The sequence below is a fragment of the Peromyscus leucopus genome, unplaced genomic scaffold, assembly GCF_004664715.2.
Source record: "Peromyscus leucopus breed LL Stock unplaced genomic scaffold, UCI_PerLeu_2.1 scaffold_573, whole genome shotgun sequence".
NCBI lineage: Eukaryota > Metazoa > Chordata > Mammalia > Rodentia > Cricetidae > Peromyscus > Peromyscus leucopus.
Genome location: NW_023505479.1, coordinates 257,093 through 279,311, shown reverse-complemented (window position 1 = coordinate 279,311; position 22,219 = coordinate 257,093). Strand labels below are relative to the sequence as shown.

Sequence of the window (22,219 nt, the reverse complement as noted above, 5' to 3'; positions counted from 1 at the left end):
TTCTATTTATTTATATATTTACTTATTTTTTATTATTTTGTAGTTGTTTTGGTTTGATTTTTTTTATTGTTGTTTTTTTGAGACAGAGTCTCTTATTTAGGCCAGGTCAGCCTCAAACTCAAGATCTTCCTGTCTCAGCCTCTGCATGCTGGAATTGCAGGCACGTACCACAGTGTCCATCAACCTTAGCTGTTTTAATAAGTTTATAATGAAGTTGGGGAGACGGCACAGTAGTGAAGAACACTTGTTATTCTTACAGAGGATCCTAGTTCTCACAACTATCTGTAACTCCAGCTCCAGGTGATCCAACAACTTCTTCCAGCCTCCATGGGCACCTGCACTCACTTGTGTGCGTGTACACCTGTGGACACCACATTCACCACACACACACACACACACACAACACACACACACGAAGAAAAAAATCTGTTTGGGAAAATCTAGGAGCTGTGGCCTTGGTGGAGGAAGTGTGTCACGGAGGGAGGTTTCAGAACCTCAAATCATTCTCAGTTCACCTTCTGCTTCCTGTTTGTGACTCAAGATGTGAGCTCTCGGCTGCCGCAATTCTCTGCCATGATGGACTCTTATCCCTCTGGAGCCATAAGCCCTAACCAACCCTCTCTTCTGTACGTTGCCTTGGTCATGGTGTCTTAGTTAGCAACAGAAAAGTAACAGGTGGTCTGTATATTTTCACACACACACACACACACACACCACATACACACACCACACACACACACACACACACACACACCACACACATACCACACACACCCACACCACACACACACACACACACACACACACACACACATCTTCATAGTTTCTGTCCATTTTCTAGTTGGATTGTGTGTTTAACAATAAAATATTTTACTGTTAAGTTTTAACAAAAAAATGTGTATGTGTGTTTTTCACAGGTTTGAAGTGAGTTTCTATTTCTTGGTAAGCCTAACATTCATGGGTCATCTGCCCTGTGTGTAAGGACAGTCCCAAGATCTGACATTCTCTGAGGCCTTTCTTTGTGCAGGTGCTGTTCTCCAAGACACACAGGTCTTAGCTTCCTTGAAAAGAGCAGCTTTTATAAACATAGTCTGCTTTTGTTATAAACGTGAACTGTTCTGACTTAGTTTACGAATCCGACAGTCCCGCATGAATCAGTGGCTCCCGCCATCCAGCAAGGCTTAAAGGCGAAGGAGCTGAGTTTATTTGTGTCTCTGCTGGCTGAAAGAGAATTAAAGTGTCACAGGGCTCATGAGTCAGAGCAGATACTCTTCCAGTGAAGACAAGCGTTCACATTTAACAATGACATCATATGTACATGCTGTTATTCACACCGAGAAAGTCACCGACAACATTCAGTTCAACCAAGTCTGCATAATGAAACCCTCAGACCTTAGCCTCGCTGTAAAGCAAAGGAGGACAAACACCACCCACTTACAATGTAGAGTTTTAGCTACTGCACTGGTGTGAGCCAAGTGGACACAAGGTTTTCAGATTTATTAAACTCTCATGTCAGGCTAGGATCCTATTTCCTGAGGGTTGATCCTTTTGCCCGAGGTCCAGCTGCTGCAGCTGGAGCACTGGTTGCTAGCTCTCTGGCTCACACGGAGGCTCCAGAGGTTGACTGTCCTATGGGTCTTCAGCAGAACTACCCCAGATGCATGCAGAGGTGACTGGGCACTCTTCTTCTACAAGGGCGGTGAGTCAGTTCACTGAGAGGCACCTGTCATGGGATTCCTGGGTTAGAAATGCATGACCTGGGTCTCCACGGTGCCATCAGGCAGCAGGTGGAGATCTGAGCGCTGAGTGTCCCGTCACGTACAGTCTGAGCTACGACAGGTGCAGTGCAGGGACCAGGGTGCAGATCTGCATATCTTGGGCCCCACAGCCTTTGCTGGAGGTCCAGCTGCTGCAGCTGGAGCCCCGGTTGCTGGCTCTCTGGCTCACACAGAAGCTGGCTCGGCAGGTACAGCGACAGCCTCTTGCCGCCTGGCTTTCTCAGCTGAGCAGTGTGAGGAGCAGCAGCCTTCCCACCTGCCTCCTCCAGCCTCACTCCTACCCTGCTAACCTCCTAGCCCGGACTCCACTGATTCCTTTTGTGGCCTTGCCTTTCTTTGATGCGTGGTATATTTTTCTACAATAATGGAGCCTTTCTCCTTGTTTATCATTCTATATCAGCTCAGCTCGGGGGGTGGGGAGACATCCACTGAGACTCCCGACAGTGGCTCTACCTGGCACACCTTTCTCTTTCTTTCTAACATGATCTTCCTACTCTTTGTGCCTCAAAATTCAGATTGAGGCCTTACGCCCTAACAGGTGCCCTGTTTGAAGTGTCTTTTGTTATAATGGTATGGGTAATCCGCTACAGAGTGACTCTCTCTCTCTCTCTCTCTCTCTCTCTTCTCTCTCCTCTCTCTCTCTCTCTCTCTGTGTGTGTGTGTGTGTGTGTGTGTGGTCATCATAGCCTGTCACTCAAGCAATAGTTAGATAATTCTAGTAAAAGGAGCAACCCTCTGCCCACCTCCCTCCTTCACCCCTGTTCTTTGCCTTGGGTAGTGATGACCTATCCCCTCCTCTTCCCCTTTCCTCCATTCCACCCTCCCTCACAGGCAGGGCCACTCAGACCACCTTTCCCTCTTTCAGTAGCAGCAGATATCTGATTGGCTGCCATCGTCATGGCAACCCACTCTCTCTGCTCCCCCTCCCTCTCTTGCCAGAGCTAGCCAATCTGCCTGTGGAGGTCCAGACTCCTCAGGCTGGGAAGGGCAGACTGGGGAGGGAAGACTGTAGGCACATTTTATCTGCTTAAATTTGGACCCCAGTCTGGTATGCTAAGGGACGCCTCTGAGTCTGAGCCGGAAACTTGAGGGTCCATGTGGCAGGTGGCAGCTCTTATTGAATTTCAGTAAGGATGGCATTCTTCCCTGGCTGCACTGCTGAGGATAATGCCTGAAAGAACAACCAAATGTGTTCTGAAGCCCAAAGGCAGGCACGCTCCTGTCTCAGGCACTCCCAAGCAGCATAAGGTCGACCTTTCCTCCTGATGTAAAGTCAGGGGTTTGGAGATGTGTGTCCACAAGGGACACTTGCAGAGCAACACAGGGTGCTGAGTACAGAGAAGCCAACCTGTGTGTCTTGGCTGTGTTGGGGGAGCAGGTGAGGGGTGAATGCCAGAGCCAGAGTCTCTGCTCAGTCTCCAGGACAGTCTATACAGTGAGCACATATGTGTTGTATGCTGCAGCCAACGCTTTATTCACCAACGCTATTGCTGTTAAAACCTCATCTCAAAACTGGGTATGGCAGTGCATTCCTTTAATCCCAACACTCATGAAAAGGAGGGAGGGGCTCTGTGAGTTCAAGGCCAGCCTGGTCTACATAGTGATTTTTCAGGCCAGTCAAGGCTACCTAACAAGACTGTGTCTCAAACAACAACAAGGAAAGAGAAAAAGAAATTCTCCTCCAAGTCTGAGCTGGATTCAAGGTAATTTGTGTGTTCTCAGTCTATGGGTGGTAGAGGATGAGGACCCCCAATACCATTCAATACTCAACAAAACCTTCCTTAAAACGAATGAGCCTCAAAGACGTTTAAACATGTGAACGAAGGAAGTCTGCCCGGGGGGGGGGGGGGGGGGGCAGATGTAATATGATTCGCTCACACTAGGTGCACAGGACATGCAGCTTTTATTGAGCTGTGCAGGAGACAGGTTAGGGAAGGTGGATTTATGGCTGAAGGGATGAAAGGGTCCCTGAATATGGGTGGTGGCAGTCTGTATGCAACGTGGTGGCCGTATAATACCACCGAACTGTCTCCTTGTAAGGAGGTAAGAGTAAATTTTACATTTTCCTTATTTTATAACAAAATATTACACCCTTCAAAGAGAAGGCGCGCAGCAAGGCGAGGTGGTAGCACTCGAGGACAGAGAATGCATAGCAGGGCCAGCAGAGGGAGAGGCACTTGGAGGGAGTGTCTTGCTCCACAGGGCCCTTGTTCTTCCCGTTGTGCCTGCTATCTGCAGCTGACAGCGGTGTGTGAACAGCTGATGCATCTGTACAGAGGGTCACCTCAGTCCTGAAGAGAAGCCATCACTAGTGACCCATTGATGCCCCCAGGAATCCGTCACATTTAGGAATAGCCTGGTGTAATGATCTCCAGTTTAATTTCCTACCTGTGGCTCCCTCTGGTTGGCTCAGGCTGCCTGAGTGGGCTGTAGATTCTGCAGAAGAGACGGAGCAACATGATTTTGAGGGAGGCCAGAGGGAAACCCGTTCTCCTGGGACACCTGTGAGACCAGAGCCCTCAGCAGTTCCTGGACCTGGGATTTCTGCAGCCTTTTCCTGCCATCTAAACCACCCTTCACGTGTGTCAGCTCTTCTGATGGAGCTGGGAACAGGCACCAAGTTCCCAGGGGGGGGCTATTTTTAGGGTTCATCTGTTCTTCCTATTGCTCCTCTAGATTCCATATTCTCCCTCCTCCAGATCTGGAGAGCTAAAGATTCTTCAAGTCATTCATCCTTCCCCTAGCTTGCAAACTGTGCCTGCACCCCCACCTCGTGGTACCACACCCTCTCTCTTTGCCTCCTGGCCATACTCGCCCCCTCTGCTTCCCCAGCCCCACAGGCAGCGGGGAGGGGGGGGGAAGCAGGCTCTTTGTCTGACATCATCTTCCACTCCCCAGCCTGCTAAGAGTTACTCACTCAGGCAATCCCTGCTCCGCCGCCGGAGGAGACTGTCCAATTGCCAAGCAACCCACTGTTAGCCAATCAGGGAGCTCGGAGGTGATGTCATGGCGAGAGCCCAGCAGTGGTGCTGATGTTGAGAGAAGCCTAGGGTACCACTAATTGAGGGAGTGAGAAGAGAACAGCTCTCTTTGGAAACCGGACTGCAGGTAAGTAGAACTGAGAGGCGGATAATCGAGGGTTTTTCAAAACGAAAGGAAGAAACAACAGCAGCTAGAGAGGGGGAGAAACAAGGGTTTGGTGTCTATTGTGTTGCCTTTGGTTCACTCGGTCGATTAAACTTTGTCAAATCCTGGGGAGAAGCAGGGTGAGGCAAAACGATGGTGCTTGAAGAGGAGTGAGGGTGGGCTCTGGGCATCATTTTTGTTCCAGAGGAGTGGGACGTGTCCGTGGAGGTTCATGTTATTTCTGCATTTTTTTTTTTTTTTTAAAAAATGTGCTTTTGAGAAAAGAAGGTTTGTTGGAGCTCAGCTTCCTCGGAGGCTGCTCTGACTGAGGACCCCCGTATTCGAGCTGAAGAAGCTCTGCTTTTTGACGTTCTCATCTGTTCTTTCGTTCTTGGTCTTGTTTTTTTTTTTTTGGGGGGGGGAGCACGGTCTTTTCTTTCTCTCCCAGCTCTGTGCAGTCTTACTTTTCTCTCTCGGCCTGAAGGATGCAGTGAGATCATCCCCTCTCCGCTTGCCCCGCCCCACCCTGAGGTCAACCTAATTCTAACTGCTCCGCAACTGGCTCTAAGGCAGAGGATGCCAGCTGGCAGGACAGCCACACCCAGGTTCGCTGGTCCTCAACCAGTCACAGGCAGCCCCCTTTGCGCTCAGCCCACCACCCCGGCCAGGAGTTCTAGCGTCCTTTCCCCCTCTTTTCCCTCATGCAGGGATCCAGAGCTCTGATGTCCAGCCGATAGCTGTGTCCCCACGTGGCAGCCCTGTCTTTGTTTTTATTTCTCCCAGGAACACAGTTAGGTGTCTAAGTGCTTCATTGTCCTCAACCTGGACAGTTTTGGGGGATACCTCAAAGGCTAGGTCAGACAGCCTTAGGTCACCCTGTCTGAAGACCCCAGGCAGGGATACCCATGTCCCCACACCAAGTGGACAGCTGATGGGATGACCTGGTAATGACCTGCTGGGAGTTCTGAGGGGTGAAGGGTGGAGACGGAATGTGTTGGAATCCATCTCCCTAAGGCTGGGGCCCCTCGGGGAGGAGAGTTCTCCCTCGGGTGGGTGGCATTGGTGATGAGATCATGCACCAGATGTGGAAATAATGATAGCGGTAGAGGGAAGCAGAGGCAGAGGGGGCAGGTCAATGCAGAGCCAGAAGGCAGCCATGACCTCCCAGTACCCTGGTCTTGCTCCAGCCCCCCTTGCTCCCTGCCTGTGGATAGAGGTGTGTTCTCGGTCCTTTCCTAAGCTGACCAGATCCCTCCACCTGGTCCTAGACATCTACTTTTCCCCAGCTCCACCCAGTCACATCTGGAACAACTGGGAAGTGATTTGGGAGCTTTATCTGCTAGGAAGGTTCATCACAGAGCCTGCAGCCTTGTGGAAAGTGAGATCCCCATCACTGATGGCATTCAGGGGGAGCTGGATGACCACCCAGCAGAGAGATACTGGACATCTCTACTGTGGGGGGTAATCCAGACCAGGGCTGTTGAACTGCAGGGCTGAAACCCAAACTATTGGATAATGAAATCAATTTTGTGAATGTAACTGATATTTGAAAAATAAAATTAGACAGAATAGAGTAGGAAAAAAGACAGAACACACCTCATATAATGGTTACTGCTTCTTGTGCCTTTTTAGTTCTATATTTTTAGCTAGGTATTATATATATATATATATAATATATATATATATATGTGTGTGTGTGTGTGTGTGTGTATGTATATATATATATGTGTGTGTGTGTGTATGTATATATATATATATGTGTGTGTGTGTGTGTGTGTGTGTGGTGTGTGTGTTTCTATCCAAATACACATATATGTTTCTGTCTTGGCATTCATATGCTGGCTCATGGCATAAAATCTAGCTTTTATTATGGATTCCAGGCAATAAATAGTTGAGGATCATTGAACTAAGTAACTTCTGATTGTCTCTTCTAGCCCAAGCCTACACATTGATGAAAAAATTCACTAGGCTGAACATTTTTTTTTTCAGTTAAAAAAATTTAATTGTAGTAAAATGTAATCAACACAAAGTGACTATTTTCATTGTTTTAAGTCGGCAATGTTGTCCATGCAATGTTCCGGAATATTTTCATCCTGCAGATGTGAGACAGTGTACCAATTAAACACTCACGCCTTCATTTCCACCTCTGAATGTGGCTCTGCCAGGTGCCCCCTAGCAATGGAACCACACATTTTCTGGCTTATTTTACTTGGCATGCTGTTCTCCATTTTCATCCATGTTGTGGACTGTGTGCCCCTGCTCCCAGGTACCAGCTAAGTGACCCAAAGTTACAGTGAAATCTCAGTGTTGTTTAACCAGAAAGGATGTTTATTCAGGGGCATGGCATGCTCTGAAGGATTCCTAAAACTAGAGGTTTGACCATATAGCATGCACACCCAGCACAGTGTTGAATAGATATACCACAATTGCCTCTTTACTCATGATTTTGCCTTCCTTTGTCTCAGCTACCCAAGATGCATTACATCCCAAAATATTAAATGGAATTTACAGGAAAAAAAAAAGCAATTCAAGAGTTGAAGTAACTTTTACCAATATCATATTATTTTTGTTTTCTTTTATAACTGCTGTTGTTTGGTCTTTAATCATGCCTCCATATACATTCTGCTTTATTCTAAGTATACATGTGTAGAAATGGGGCATAGTGTATAGAGAGTTCAGCATTGTCCTCTGGTTCTAGACACCCAAGGAAGCTCTTGGGATGTATCTCCGAAGATAAGAAAGAAGGAACTGGGAGTGGGAGTGTCTTCTACTTTGGTTTGGATATATAATGAATATTTAGATTTCATTTTGGAGAGAGAGAGAGAGAGAAGAGAGAGAGAGAGAGAGAGAGAGAGAGAGAGAGAGAAGAGGTATCTAAGGTCTCAGTGAGGCTCACTACCTGTCCTCTCTTAACTATCCCCATCAACCACATTTGCTTTGTAGGAGGGAACTGGGCTGGTTGATGCTTAAGCGAGAAGGATGGAGATGTAGGGATGTGGCTCAGTGGCGGAGCACTGTCAACCATGCACTAGGTTAGTTGCTGGTGTTAAGACAACACAAAACCCGGCATCAAAGACTGGAGAAACGATACAGAGAATAAGATGGTTGAACAGCAAAGGCAGACATGTGGGACAAAAGAAAGCAGAGCAGCTGGGAGATGGTAAAGAGGAGGGATGGTCTCTGTACCACGCCAACCACATAGAGAGAAAACTCAAATCTACCTGTGTGTTTGATTTTAAACATCTGGATATTGAATGATCAAGATCATTACCAAAAGAAAACCTTGTTTTATTCCCCCCCCCACCCTCCGGAACACAAAGATCCTGTCTTTGTGTCCCACTTGGCCAGGACTTCAAGATCCAGTCCCCAGATAAGCCACGGAAACCCAGTGCTCTGTCCCATACCCTTCTGTGCCAGGTCCTCCCTGTGGAAGTCGTCATAAATCAGGCCAGCTACGTTCAGGCTTCTGCCCCTTCAGGTCTGTCCATTTTCTCTGCCACTTCCCCCTGATCCTCTACAGTCCACAGGTCAGACACTAGGCCCCTGTGGGAGGGACATACAGCTGCAATGGATGGAAGAGGTTACTGGCTTTGACTCTGTTGGATGAGGAGGCGAAGGAGGCAATGTGCGTGTGTAGGGGTAGGGTGGGAGGGATTTAGGGGTAGAGTGGAAAGGACATATGTGTGTGGGTGGATATGTATATCTCCAGGGCTTCCTTCCTCCTGTCAGGAATAGAGTGTAAATGATAAAAGGAAGAAAGAAAGAAACAAACAAACAAAACAAAACAAAACAAAAACCCAAATGCTTTTTAAAAAAGGACAGGGAGGGGTATTTTCTTGTTCCTTTGTTCCTCACCCCTCCCCCAGATGATCATCTTGTAAATGAGTGTCTGGTATCTGTACTGAAGGATTCAGGAAGGGTGAAATGATTACAACTAATAATAAACTTAGGGGTAGCGAGAGAAACCCTAGAAGGAAATGCTGATAGGATTAAGTGGTAGACATCAGGAGTGATTGATTCTTTGTTCCTGACATGTAATCATAAGGCCATGTGGCACTGTGTATAAATGTGTGTGTGTGTGTGTGTGTGTGTGTGTGTGTGTGTGTGTGTGGTGTGTGTGTACACATACATACATACATACATACATACACACTGGGAAGTGTGTGGTATACTATGCATGCTATTAAACATCTGCATTGCTGCTGTTAGGAATGAGGAGTGTTTCTCCACACACAGATGCCCACAAGTGTCTTTGACTCCTTATCTGTGTCTGGCCCATACTCCAGCATTCCAGCTAGCATACCTGAATGGAAACTCCTGCCCTGAACTTGACTTCTGGCAGGGATTCCTCTGCATGTATTGAACTGGAAATAAAAATAGCCCAAGATGTCCCTTCACAGTGCATTATTTGGGGCTGTAGTTTCCGGCTGTGGTTCCCCATCCCAATCTTGCCTCTCAGCATGGCTATTAGAGCTCTGAGGTCTTGGCAGACTCAGATTGCCAGGGTTCTGCTGTTAGCAGGGCAATGTCCTCGAAGTGCACCTGAAGCTTCCTTCTGAAGCCTGCTATATCTGCTATGCCTTCTCGAGGAGATCTTGACCACGAGCCTGGTGTCACTTCTGCTGGAGCCCTTAGAAGCACTCATCGGGTGATTCAACACTAAGTCTCCAAAGCCGGCCACTCAACCATGTTTTGCTACCAGGTCCCCTCCGCATGTCCTACTTGCCCCTGCTTGGTGGTACTCTCTCACCTTTCTCCCTTAAGGATACAGGTTCTGCATGGATCTGCCAGAGGCTGGAAGAGCCCCAGCAGAATTCCCAGAGGCCCTAACCACTCAGTTTCCCTCCAGCACCAAACTATCTGTGGCTGTTCCAATACCTAAGAAAAGGCTTGGCGTAGCATTCATATTCAATAGTGTGGAAAAGAATGAAAACCGCATTCATGAAAAAATAAATGATCTCCTTTTGATTTTAGATACAGATAAAGCACACACTGCCACTCAGAGCCTTGAGGTGGCAGGAAATAAGCAAGGCTATTCCTCTGTGGGACCATGATTTCAGCCAAAGTGAAGATGTGTGACAGTGAAGTCACCAGGGCAGCACATGGCATCGAGGACATAGAATAGAGTCAGCCTGGAATGGCCTCTTTCTGCACTCTTGTGGTTAGAAGAGCCAGGCTAGAATTCATTACATCACGCCCACGAAGTTCCCATCTTGAATCTGCGCCAGAATCCCTATATTTGTCTTCTAGAACCCTTGCCAGAGACAGCTCTATTTAAACCACTTGGACACGCATTACTGCTGATCCCTCAGAAATAGTCCACGTGGGTTTCTAAAACAGTCCAGTAGCAATAGCAAGCTGGGCATTTCTCACAGAGACAAATATGTGTCTGCTCTGCACACTGTGTGGGCAGTTTGAGACATTCCAGGGTTGGACATATACAGGATAAGTGGCCACGTCTCTCTGGAGCACTCAGCACACTCCTGTGGCTCCAGGTCACTAACTGATCTCAGAAAGCCTAGAGCCTTGGTCCTTTCCACATATCCTACAACAGCATCGTTTCTAGGAACCCATTTCTATACTGAGGGCAGCTCTGCAGACCCCGATGTGGGCTGTCATCCCATCCAAGAAGGTGAAAGGGGCCAGGACAAAGGAAAAAGGCTCACACACTGGAACCCGGGACCATATTCTGGTTCTTCCTCTACCAATAACTCACAGTGTAACCTCAGGATCCCTTGTCCCAGTGAGCATAGGATTGACATCTTGGGCAGAGCAAGGGTGGGTAGTCAAGTGCAATACAGTATCTTGGGATGACCTGGCTTCTCACCAAACATGATAGTCCTCATCTAGGTGTCACTGGGAGGTCTCATAGGCACCTTATGTGCAGCTATCAGCCCTATGATTGCCTGTCTACCTGTTTTCTGATATCATGTGAAGGGCTCCATCTTTCCAATTCAGCTATTTTTTTTTTTCTTCTCTCTTCCAGCTAGAAGGTTCCCCTCAGTCCACAGCCTTGACTCTGCCTCTTCACCATCAACCACACCCACTTAATTTGTTTATTTGCTATGTCTGATTGTCTTCTTGGCGGCCTGGGTTGCTGGTGCGTGATATCACTCACAGATTATCCTATTAAATATGCTAGTGAAGCTGTGTTTCCATACACAGCCACTCAGACGCTGGCACTGTGTGAGGACCATTTTATAAATGGACAACAGTGCTGGGTGTGACTCCGGAGTGTGACTCGATCAAGGCGGGTTCCCAATACTTGAACCTGGCCATGGCTTCCAATCACCCCTCCTAATCTTGTCCCTAAGTTGGTACCACCAGACACACCTCTTGGCCATAATGGTAGATCCTGAAGACAGAAGATTTCCCGTGAAACACACACCGACTCACTCCCAGCTCAAACATCTTATGACCTATATGACTTGGTGCAATCTACTCAACATCACTGAGCTTCAGTGTCCTCATTATCTTAGATTACGTTGAGATATATCTGTGACTCCTCTGGAACAAAGCAGGTAGTCACCTTCGGCATCACCATCCATCTTGGTTTCAGTGAAAAGATGTCAATGGCTTGAAAATGGAGTAGATAGATAGAAAAGATAGATAGAAACCCTTCAATGTGTGGAGGTTTCTGTTTGCCATCTTCCTCTTCCTATTCTGACACTCAAGGCAGTCTGCAGGCAGCCCAATGAGTCCCCTCTGTTCTTGAATTTGCATAATTCACACTTCAGCACAGCCAAGTTCCAAAGCTCCTGCATGGTTCTAGGCACAAGGAGCCATGTTATATAAATGCCTCCCCCCCCCCCCCGCCCCTAACCTGAGATAAGCTGTCTTCTTGAATTTGGACAGCAGACACTTGAGTCCTCTCACTGCTTGCTACCCTGGCTCAGTCCTGCAGCTTGTGTCCTGGGTGGTCAGGAGACTCTTACTTTTGACCAACATTTGTGCCATGCTCTGTGCAGGAGCCCAGAAACCACCATTCTGAGCCCTATTATTGTTTCTGTGGCAACTGTTGCGTGATTGTGTCACATTGGCCGTTAGAGCTCGGTGTACAGACAGCTTCCCGTTGCCTTCCTTGGGGGCTGCTGAAGGCTAGATTGGCCTCTGCCTTAACAGTAAGCATGGGAAGAGGCTTGGGATGGATCTGGGTGTACCTAGCATGGGGCTGCCCTCTAATGCTCAGATGCCTGATGTCACGGGTAACCTCTCTTCCTGATAGGTAAGCTCTGCCTTGCCCCTCTGCTGGCCACTGTTGCCCCTTCCTGCTGCCTCCATGAGTTCTAACATTCTGTGCTCTGACCTGTGCATGCTCCCTACTTCTCTCCCTGGCAGCTGTGACACACCCAGCAGTCCCTACCTCTAGGCCGTGTGTTGTTATGACACGGTGACTTGACCATAGCTATGGGCAGGAGCCACACCACAGGTGGAGTGCTGGAGAGGTGGATGGGACTAGCTGCCACCCAAGCACTGATGTCACAAGCTAATAATGGGGAAAGCCAGGCTCCCTACTGTGATTGCCACCCCCAGGGGCTTAATGTTGCTTTGCATTGCTGTGCTCTCCAGAAAGCGTGGTTGCCTGTGGTATCCACTGTAGCCTGTCTCAGAGTGCCTCATGGTAATGATGTGTCAGCATGGAGTTTTGAGGTCCCCTGTAGCTCTGGGTCCACGTACACAGATTATATTGAGTAACGAATCAGGCCATGTATGTGCACACACTAGCTGTTGAGATGTAGTGAAGGAATCATGGGTTTGTCATGTACTGAGACTACTGTGGCTGGCGCATACCCAACCCACACAGCAGGAGGGTACAAGTTCAAAATCAACTTATCAAAAGACTCTAGGGGTAATCCTTACTTGCATCTTCCAGCTCGGTGTCTCTAGGCATTCCTTGCTTGTGGCTGCCTCATTCTGATCTCTGCTTCTGTCCTCTCATGTGTCACTCATAAAGCCCCACTTGGGTAGTCAGGGATGCTCTCATCTTGAAGTTGTCAATCACATCTGCAATGGTCCTTTCTCCACATAAAAGCACATTTGTAATGTGAGGTATGTGCTCACTCCTTATCCAACCCAGGGCACTAAATGGCTTAGAAATGTCACCTTATTTTTCTGAGCCTTGACACTTTCATTTACGAGAGAGATTTTCTACCCACCACCCAAAGGCAATTGTGAAACTTGGGGTGAGTGTGTAATAAAGTGAATGTTCTGTGACTGTGAGTTTTTAACTGTGCTAGCTCGAACCTCAGAGAACTGAGATCTGTGACACGTTCCTTGCCACTCTGTCACCTCCCCAATCCTGCCCTGGTCTTTCTTTCTGGCTTTCTAACAGACTCTGGTTCCCATGACTCATAGCCCAGATTTTCCCATATGGAAAGCACTTATGTATATATGTAAAAAAAAAATTCCCTCCCACCTCCCAGGCTAGACTGGCTTTTTCTGTGTCCTTGGGACCACGAGGGACAAGTGCAGGCATCTTGCTCTTCCATTGAGAGGAGAAGCTCTGGGTCTGGACCCATGCTGACCCCTTAGAGCTTTGTGACCCTAGGCAGGTATCTTAACGTCTCTGAGCTGCAGGTTCTTCACCTGAATGCAAAGATGATGGCGTCTGCCTTGTTGGCACAACTTAGGTTCGTAGAAAGATCAACTGGGAGAAAGTTGAAAGCGTTTTATGTGTGTAGGATCTTGTCCATTCCAGTCCAGGGTAAGGACACGCCCCCCACACGGCTGCATCGCGTTTTCTTCCTCTTCTCCCTGTTCCCATCTCCCCTTCTGATTCATTAACCAGGGTCTTAGGTCCCTGCCTCCCCTAACCAACGTTTCTCATCTAGTCACTCTACTTTTCAATTGCTATGGACCTGAAATGAATACTGGTCTCATGATGAAGGACTTTGTCCTCAGGCACCAGGCCTATCTCCATATTCAGGGATTCACTGTACCATCAGGACCAGCCTGACACCATGGAGAAAAGGCCTATTGTACTGGCAGAAGAAAGCTCTGGCAGGGTGTTTGGCTTGAAAATGGAGAACAGAGCCCTCTAAGGGCAGCTGGGTTTTGCTGCTTCAAATCTGTGCTCGATTATTCTCTCTTAGTCTTGACAAACGGGGGGGGGGGGGGAGTAGAATTCTTATTTGCATGGCTGGTGAGAGCCACCTTGATGCAGGGGCAGAGGAAGGGCGTTTCCTGGGTTCTGGGTGTGGGTAAAGCTTGTCCCATTTCACAAGTACAAGTCCTTGCAGAATGAAGACAGTAAGTGCAGGTTTAGGTGTGCAGCGTCACAGGGTGAGATGTCACATGCCATCAACTCTGCCCTAGTCTAGTTCTGGGGCTGGAACTGAACCCACTGCTCCCCCAGGACCTCCCATCTCCATGGCTTTGGCCCCAGAGGGAGACACACTCCCTCTCTAAATAAAGGGATGTCAAGCCTCTGTGTCTCCCAAGGATGAAGGAATGTAGTAATAGCCTCTTGGCTCACATCACTCTCCACTGGCACAGAGACCATAAAGGTGGCCAAATACCAAGTGCCAAGCACTCACCACTGGTCCTCAGTGGAGTGCCGTTCCCTCTCATCTCCCAGGTATTCAAGGAAGGTACTCCTTCCTTGACCTTTCTATCTCCTTTCTTGACCTTTCCTTTCTTCCTATATTGTCTTCAGTCCCAAGATGGTCTCACATACCCATGCATGTCTCTGGGCTAATGTACTTATCACGATGGTATGCCTAAGTGTGTGTCTCCCCTCAAGGTCCAGGGTCATTTTCAGTGGAGTCAAGGATCAAGCTGGTAGGTAGCTCTTGGAGGACAGGGAAGTAGGAAGGTATCTCAAAGCAGGTTTCATATCTTCTGTCCTCTTCCTACTCAATTCCTGTCAGAGTTGGCTAGAGAAGGTCAGACAGATGTCGGATTTATAGACATTTCCAAGCAATTCCTACAGAGGACTTGCCTCTCCCCTTCTCCCTGACCTTGGGCCAGGTTATTACACTGCACAGGGAGACAGACAAACACCCCCAGGGATGAAGTTGGGGGACCCCATATTTACATGCTCCGAGGCCTCCAATCCATTGTGAAGGATCCTTGGTGTGAACTGAATCTTCCTGGGCAGATTGTGAGGAGGGTGAGCGGGGAGTGAAAGCCAGAGACAGGAGGGCCTCGAGGTCATAGCAGATACAGTATCCCCGACATTCCCTCGGTGCTTAGAAAGGCCTGTCAATGTGCGCTCTTCTCTCTTCCTTAGGGTTGTGATCCTGTTCTGAGCTGGCAATAAAACACTCGCTGTGACGTGCAGTCAACCCAAGCACCAGATCCCAGCCAACATGACCCTCGCAGTAGGTACCTGCAGCACTCAGTGATGAACACTATAGCACCAGCCATTTCTCTCTGTGTGTGTTCATGTGTGCTGAGAGGCATGTGTATGTACGACACACGTTTGTGCCTGGCATAAATGCCTGTCCACATGCGTGTAGAGGTCAGTGAAGAACTTCAGGTGCTGTTTCTCTAGACCCATTCATCTCGTTTTTAGAAAGGGTTTTTCATTGGCCTGAGGCTTGTGGATATGGCTAAACTGACGGACCAGTGAGTGTCCAGGATCTTCTTCTTCCTGCCTGCCAGTGGCTTTTACATGTGAGTGCTAGAATCAAAACTCGGACTTGCAAGGCAGGCATGTTACCAGCTCCTCAGCCCTCTTTCTCTGTGCATGTGTGCTCTTACCGATGCCTAGAAAGACCTGGTGGCAAGCAGAGGCGAAGTCATGTCTGGTGTTGGGTGGGATCACAGCTAAATTCTTATTCCTCATTTGCCCATTTGTGCATTATTTAAAAATTTTTAATAATATCTTTATATAGTGTTGAAATCATGCTTCAGGTTTTTAAGAGAAAATGAGCACTGGCATGTTGTGGGACTGGTACTGAGGAGTCTTTTATGTTGCGCAGAAAACAGGGTGCGGTGGGGGAAGGGCCGGCAGGGGCCCCCAGGATGACCTGTGGTGACCTCCAGGGAGACTCCTGGTGTCAGGGTACATTTCCGCTCTGTGGATAGTCACTCCCCTGGTTTGATTTCTGTGTTGGGAAGGTTTGAGGAGACTCCCAGTCTGACTCCTCTAGAGTGGGCCTGGACCACAAGGAGAGTAGCAAGAAGCCTCCTGTATTAACTGCTTCATTCTTTAGGCAGCCATAGTCTGTCCTTGGTGGAAGTAGGAGATGGAAATGGGGGACCAGGATGGGACTGGCGCCTGGGGTCTTTACTAGAGAATACTTTGCGTTTGGTATGGACAGAAGAATGGGATCAGCTGTGTGAGTTGGAAGGTCAAATTCAAGCCCGAGGTGGCCTAGGCTCCGGTACTTTGGAGCCAGAAAGCTGGGATGACTCACGGAAACACCGGCTTCTGGGGCTGGTGGGCCCATCTTCACTGGCTTGCTCTCTCGTAGCCTACAAGGAGAAGATGAAGGAGCTCCGCTGGTGTCTCTGTTCTGCTCCTGCTTCCTGTCCGATCCCCTGAATAAATCATCCTACAAGTATGAAGGTAAGTGGGAGCTCGGCTGGGAAAGGAAAGGGTGGAGGCTTCTGTGTCCTGTGTTTGTGGGTGCCCCCCCCCGTTGACCCCCATCTCGTAAAACTGTCCTGGTCATAGTGTGTCTTCTTCCCAGAGCCTGAGGGTCTGAGTCCAGGGATGTGGCCTGGAGTTGCCAGGTATCGGCCAGGGGTCTAGAGGCCTTCCTGAGGCACTTGCTCCTAGGGTCCCTTTTGCACATTCTTCGAATAAATGACACCCCAGAGGATGCAAGGACAAGCCAGACACAGGTTCTGAGATTCTGTCCATAATGACACAGAGCAAAAAAACGAACACTTAGTGTGTTGAGCAGGGCTTCTAGGACAGACAGTGATGTTCCCAGCAGCCCGGAAGTGGAAAGCGCACTTCCTACCTGGTGACAGTGGTGCTGTCCGAGTCCCCAGAGTACTGGGTGTGCTGTCACCGAGTACTGGATGGCCACGCTCTCACACAGACAGGTCATCTCTTCATTTCTGGTTGCCAGGAAGGATGGGTTCGGTCTGTCGGTGAGAGCGGCGGGCCTGTGGATGATGACCTGAGACTGTTTTTTCCGTTTAGGCTGGTGTGGGAGACAGTGTAGGAGGAAAGGTCAAAGCCAGCGGAAAGGCAGTGCTCACTGGAGAGAAAGAAGAGAAGAGGGTAGGCGGGAGCCAGGGAGAGGTTCACAGGCCATCAGAGGGACAGGGCAAGGAGGGCTGCGGGCGGGCGCGGGGTGAAATGAACCGATGTCTGTCACCAGCGAGGAACAACAGCGGCTGGCGTTGCCTGCAGCTGCGATCGCAAACCACAGCTCATGGGATCCTCAAACCTTACTCTGTCAAAGCCACTGGCCTTAGGGTCCAGTGTTCAGGATCCACCAGACCCTAGTCATTGGTGTGCCTTGGGACCCCAGCTTCCCTGTGTCTGTGTGCATGTGCGCATGCTCGTTGGGGCCGCAGCCGCTCCTCGGCAGGTGAGCAGCCCCAACTCTGCCCCTCTATAGCAGATACGGTGGACCTTGAACTGGTGCGTCATCTCTGACATGGAAGTCATCGAGCTGAACAAGTGCACCTCGGCCAGTCCTTTGAAGTCATCCTGAAGCACCCTCCTTCGACGGGGTGCCCGAGTTTAACGCCTCCCTCCCTCGACGGCGAGACCCATCCTTAGAAGAGATTCAGAAGAAGCTAGAAGCAGCTGAGGAGCGAAGGAAGGTTAGCCCAGTCCCGTCTTTCTTATCTCTCTTCCTTTCATCCCTGTGTGAGCAGGAAAGAGGAGAGGGGTGGTGTTCCTGAGCCGGTAAGGGGGCGTAGCAAACCTGAGAAAGTTCAGACGGCACCTCCTGAGTGCTGGGCATAGACTAAGACAGTACTTACAGGAGACAAGACCACGAGTGTGCACTGGGTGAGCTTACAGTTTGCTTAGGGTGTCACATTCCTCTCCGAGCCGGCCTTCTATTCAACTTCCCTGTTTCTATCCATTCTCATGGCTCAACTCAGATGCCATTTTATCATGAGCATTTCTTCATCTTAAAAAACAAAAAACAAAAAACAACCCCCCCCCCAAAAAAAAACCCTTTCTCCGTTGAATTCTTGTGGTCCCTCCTTTACCTCCAAGGCATTTATCACATGCAGGGCGGGTTTCAGTGATTAATATGCACGTTTATTTCTACTAGGCTGTTTGCTGCCTTCCAGGCGCCTGGAGTTGTGAGTGCCTTGAAGCTAATAGACGATTACTTAGTATTTGTGAGAGAATGAGTGAAAGAATGAATGATGAAAATGAGAAAAAAGATTTAGACGCTATTTAGAAAGGGGCTAATAAAGTCAAAGACGGTGGAAAGCTTTGCAGGGTCCCACGCCATTGCTTCCTGCTTCTGGGCCAGAGACCAGGTTCAGGGATGGACCCCATCTGGGTGTGGCACTGTTAAGTGGCGCCCGTAGAAATCCACCCTAAAGCTCTTTCTCTTTCTTGCGCTCCCCTAGTACCAGGAGCGGAGCTCCTGAAGCACCTCGCAGAGAAACGAGAGCACGAGCGAGAGGTGATCCAGAAAGCCATTGAGGAAACAACAACTTCATCAAGATGGCAAAAGAGAAGCTGGCCCAGAAGATGGAGTCCAATAAGGAGAACCGGGAGGCTCACCTGGCCGCCATGTTGGAGCGGCTGCAAGAGAAGGTGAGTGGTCCTGGACTGGGCAGGAGGCTCCTTCCGTGCCAAGTACATGTGACCTACGCATCACTCTGGAGGAATCAGTCTCTGCAGGAATGGGAATGTTTCTGTCAGGCAGGGTCCTCGTCGTTCTAAGGGTATGATTTGGGGAGTCACAGGCAAGAAGCACACACCATACTTTGGGTGGCCTTGGGGGATTTTTCTAGAGTTTTGCAACTGATATTTCTCACTGTCTCAGGAGCTTGCTCGCGCCCTTCTTCTTTAGAGAAAGCCTGTCTAATGAAAGTATCTACGGAGAGACATATGTCTGCACATTCTGGCTTCATCCTTGAATGGGCAGATTTGGCTTTAATGAAAGATGCCAACTTGAGCATGGCTCTGAGCCAGGGGCACAACAAGCTTGGTTGCCAGTAAAGCAGGAAAGAGGGTTCTCCCCAGAGCTCTTGATAAGGGCCAGAGAGTAGCAGGCTTTTCCAATAGTCCGCCTTTGTCAATAACCAAAATGTCACCTGCACACGAGAGGTGTGAGAGACTGGGGTTGGTCCTCCATGTCTTTCTTGGGAAGACATGCTGGCCTCATTCTCTGAGTCCCAGGCTGCCTCAGTTTCTCCTGCAGCTCCTGGGAAGCTTTAGCTCTGTGTTTTATTTCCAGGAGCCGCCTGCTGCGCGGTGACTCCCGGGACCGATCGGTGGCCTCGTCCCATGGTGAGCAGCGTGGTCCTTATTCCTTCCCGCCTACCCACCTAGAACCTCAGGCCCTTGGCAACAGTTACTAGAAAGATCTGGCTTCCTCCAGGGATGAGAGCTGCCCGGGTTCTGGAGCTGGCCCGTCAGTGGCAGCCCCATGCCCTACTGTTCGATTCCACAAGGACTGCAAGGCTTCTCACTCTTTTTTCTGACTCAGGGGAGGGACACGATCTGGGTCTGACTTTGGGCTTCTCCAGTTAATGACAGATACTGTAGGAAAACCTAACATTGCCGTTTCTTTTTGATACTGGGTCTCATGTAACCAAGGCTGGTTTCAAACTGACTGGGTAGCTGAGGATAGCCTTGAAATTCTGGTCTCTTTGCACCCACCTCCCAAGTGCAGGGATTACAGGTGTGTGCCACCAAGTCTGCTTTATGGAGTTCTGGGGATTGAACCCAGGGCTTTGTGCTTGCAAAGTAAGGTACTCTACCAACTGAGCCCCAGTCCCAAGACAAATTCTTGAAGAAACAACAGTGTTAGTGGGAGAGTTATATAGGCTTACAGACCAACCTAAAACAAATTACAAAACTAGATTATATTAGAGCACTTGAAAGTTTGTTTATAAAACACTTTCATTTTATCCTAGCACAGTCACCACAAGTCTATGAGGTAAACAGAACAGGTGTCATTCTTAGTTCAGATGAGGAAACCATTCCAGAGGTCAAATGATTTGCTGAGATTCACACAGTACAGTAGAGCTGGCCTTGGCCACTTTTCAGCTACAAGTGGCCGTTTTCTTGCCTGCCTCAGAGAGAACAGCTTAGCATTGTCTCACAACTTTTCATCAGCAAGAGGTTCGTCAGAGACCAAGCAAGCAGAAGCCAGAAATCTAGGGCTCTGCATACCAACTCCCTTGAAACAGAGGTGGAGGTGGAGGCAAGGTCGTATTTGGAACAACAGCTGTGCACTCCAGTAGATGCTGAGAATCAAGATGCCAGATAAGACATTTGAGAGGACATCTTTTGTCTGAGACCTTGATTTCCCACTCATAGTAACTCGCTGGAGGAGGCAAGAGGCAAGGGTGAGAGCCAGGTATGTGGTTTTTCACCACATCTCTGTTCAAAGACGGGAGCATCTTCAACATTAACAATGCTATCTATGCTAGCTCTTGTGTGGGTAATAACCAGAATTCATAGGCATTGAAAACCCAGCCCAGACTTACTGTCTGGCTCTCTAGAGGCAAGGTCTGAGGAACTGTGGGCTCCAGGTCGTGGGATACACACCAGGGGTGAGAACCAGACATGCTGCTTCTTGCTTTCAGCCTGTGGAAATTTCTAAGGCCTCTAGAGGGATAAACTTGTAGGTGAAGATGTATCTCAGGAACCTTGGTGGCCTCAGTGGGTCTATTCTAAGTTAATTTGTCATCCAGATGTGGGAACACCAGGATCTGGTAGGGGGATCATTGAGCACCTGTTAAGGACCATTTACCAGAGCAGAGTACCACAGTAGGGACCGGGAAATAGAAATAAGAAAAACACATGTTTCTGACCTACAAGGAGCCAGATATTTGTCTAGTGAGCTGAAATGATGTGGAGAGCAGGTGTGGTATGGCCCATGAGTGGACACTTGTCACAGAGTTTTGGAATTGAGCCAGCTGCCCATTCTAGCCCCACTGGAAAGATCCAAGAACTTGAGGCCAGGTTAGATCAGACAGTCAGTTAAGGTCACACAGCTGGCTGGGGTCACACAGCTGGCTGGGGTCAGGAAGGCAGATCTTGTGTTTTGGGTGAATTATGCAGGTCACAGAGCTGCCGGGGGTGGGAAGGTAGATTTAGTCTTTTGGCTAGATTATGTTATGAAGCAAAGCAAAGGAAGAACTGTCTCCCAACGCATATAAGGGAGGCCATTGTCTGGTGCCAAACACTATTTCCTAACAGTTCTCCATCAGTATGTAACTCGAGAATCCTCTTGCAGTTAGCAGTTGAAGACAACGCTAAAGAGATGGGAGAGAAATAACGCATCTGTGATGTGTCAGGGATGCTGGCAATGGGCTGATTCTTTTCCCATTCCCCTTAAACTGGCTGTACCGAGTGGCTCCTTATAATTAGTCAAGTGACCATTCCAGTGCCAGAATGACCAGTGGAGGTAGAGAGAGCCTACCAGTGTCATGGAGCCTCTGTGATGTGGATCCCCTACAGGATGTGGGGACTTCCCCGGTCCCTGGGCTCTGTAGGCTAAACACACCTGTGTCCTGCATCTTACCTGCCTCCTTCCACCCCTCAGGATGCCTTCGTCGACAGCTCTGCTCTGCCTGTGGTCCACCATCCTTTGCTTTCCGTTCTCTTGCCCTCTGGTTCTCCCCTGGCAGCCTTGTGTGACCCGCCCTTGTCCCTCCCTTCCTTTCCAGGACAAGCACGCAGAGGAGGTGCGGAAGAACAAGGAGCTGAAGGAAGAGGCCTCCAGGTAAAGCCCAGAGGCCACGAAAGCTTCCAGGACAGCCGGACGGCTCCCACAGCAACCTGGTTCCAGCAGCCTTTGGCTGCTGGCTGCTCTCCAGCACTGGGGTTTGGGGGGAGGGGGTGGCCAAGGGGCGTTTCCTCTGCTTTTGGTGTTTGTATATGTAAAGATTGACCAGTGAAGCCATCCTATTTGTTTCTGGGGAACAATGACGGGGTGGGAGGGGACAGAAGGAGAGAGTGTGGAAAGAGAGGTAGAGATGAGCCCATGGACATTGTGACACTGTCCACTGACTGAAGACTTGGGCCAAGGCCCCCGCTTTTCACGGCTCTGCCTGGACATCCGGCCTCCAGGTTCTGAGTGGAGAGAAGACGAGAACCGAGGCAGAAGTTCAGAGTGAAGGCAGAGTCCAGGTGGGATAATGGCTGCAGGGCCAGCAGGACAAGCCCATCTGGATGGAATGAGACCCGCCCTTCAGTGGGTGGT

General features: G+C 49.2%; 1 pseudogene; it reads left to right on the top strand.

Annotated features, from left to right (window-relative positions):
- The first annotated feature begins 15,214 nt into the window (after positions 1–15,214).
- LOC114702685 lies at positions 15,215–21,827 on the top strand (annotated as a pseudogene).
- The last annotated feature ends 392 nt before the right edge of the window (positions 21,828–22,219 follow it).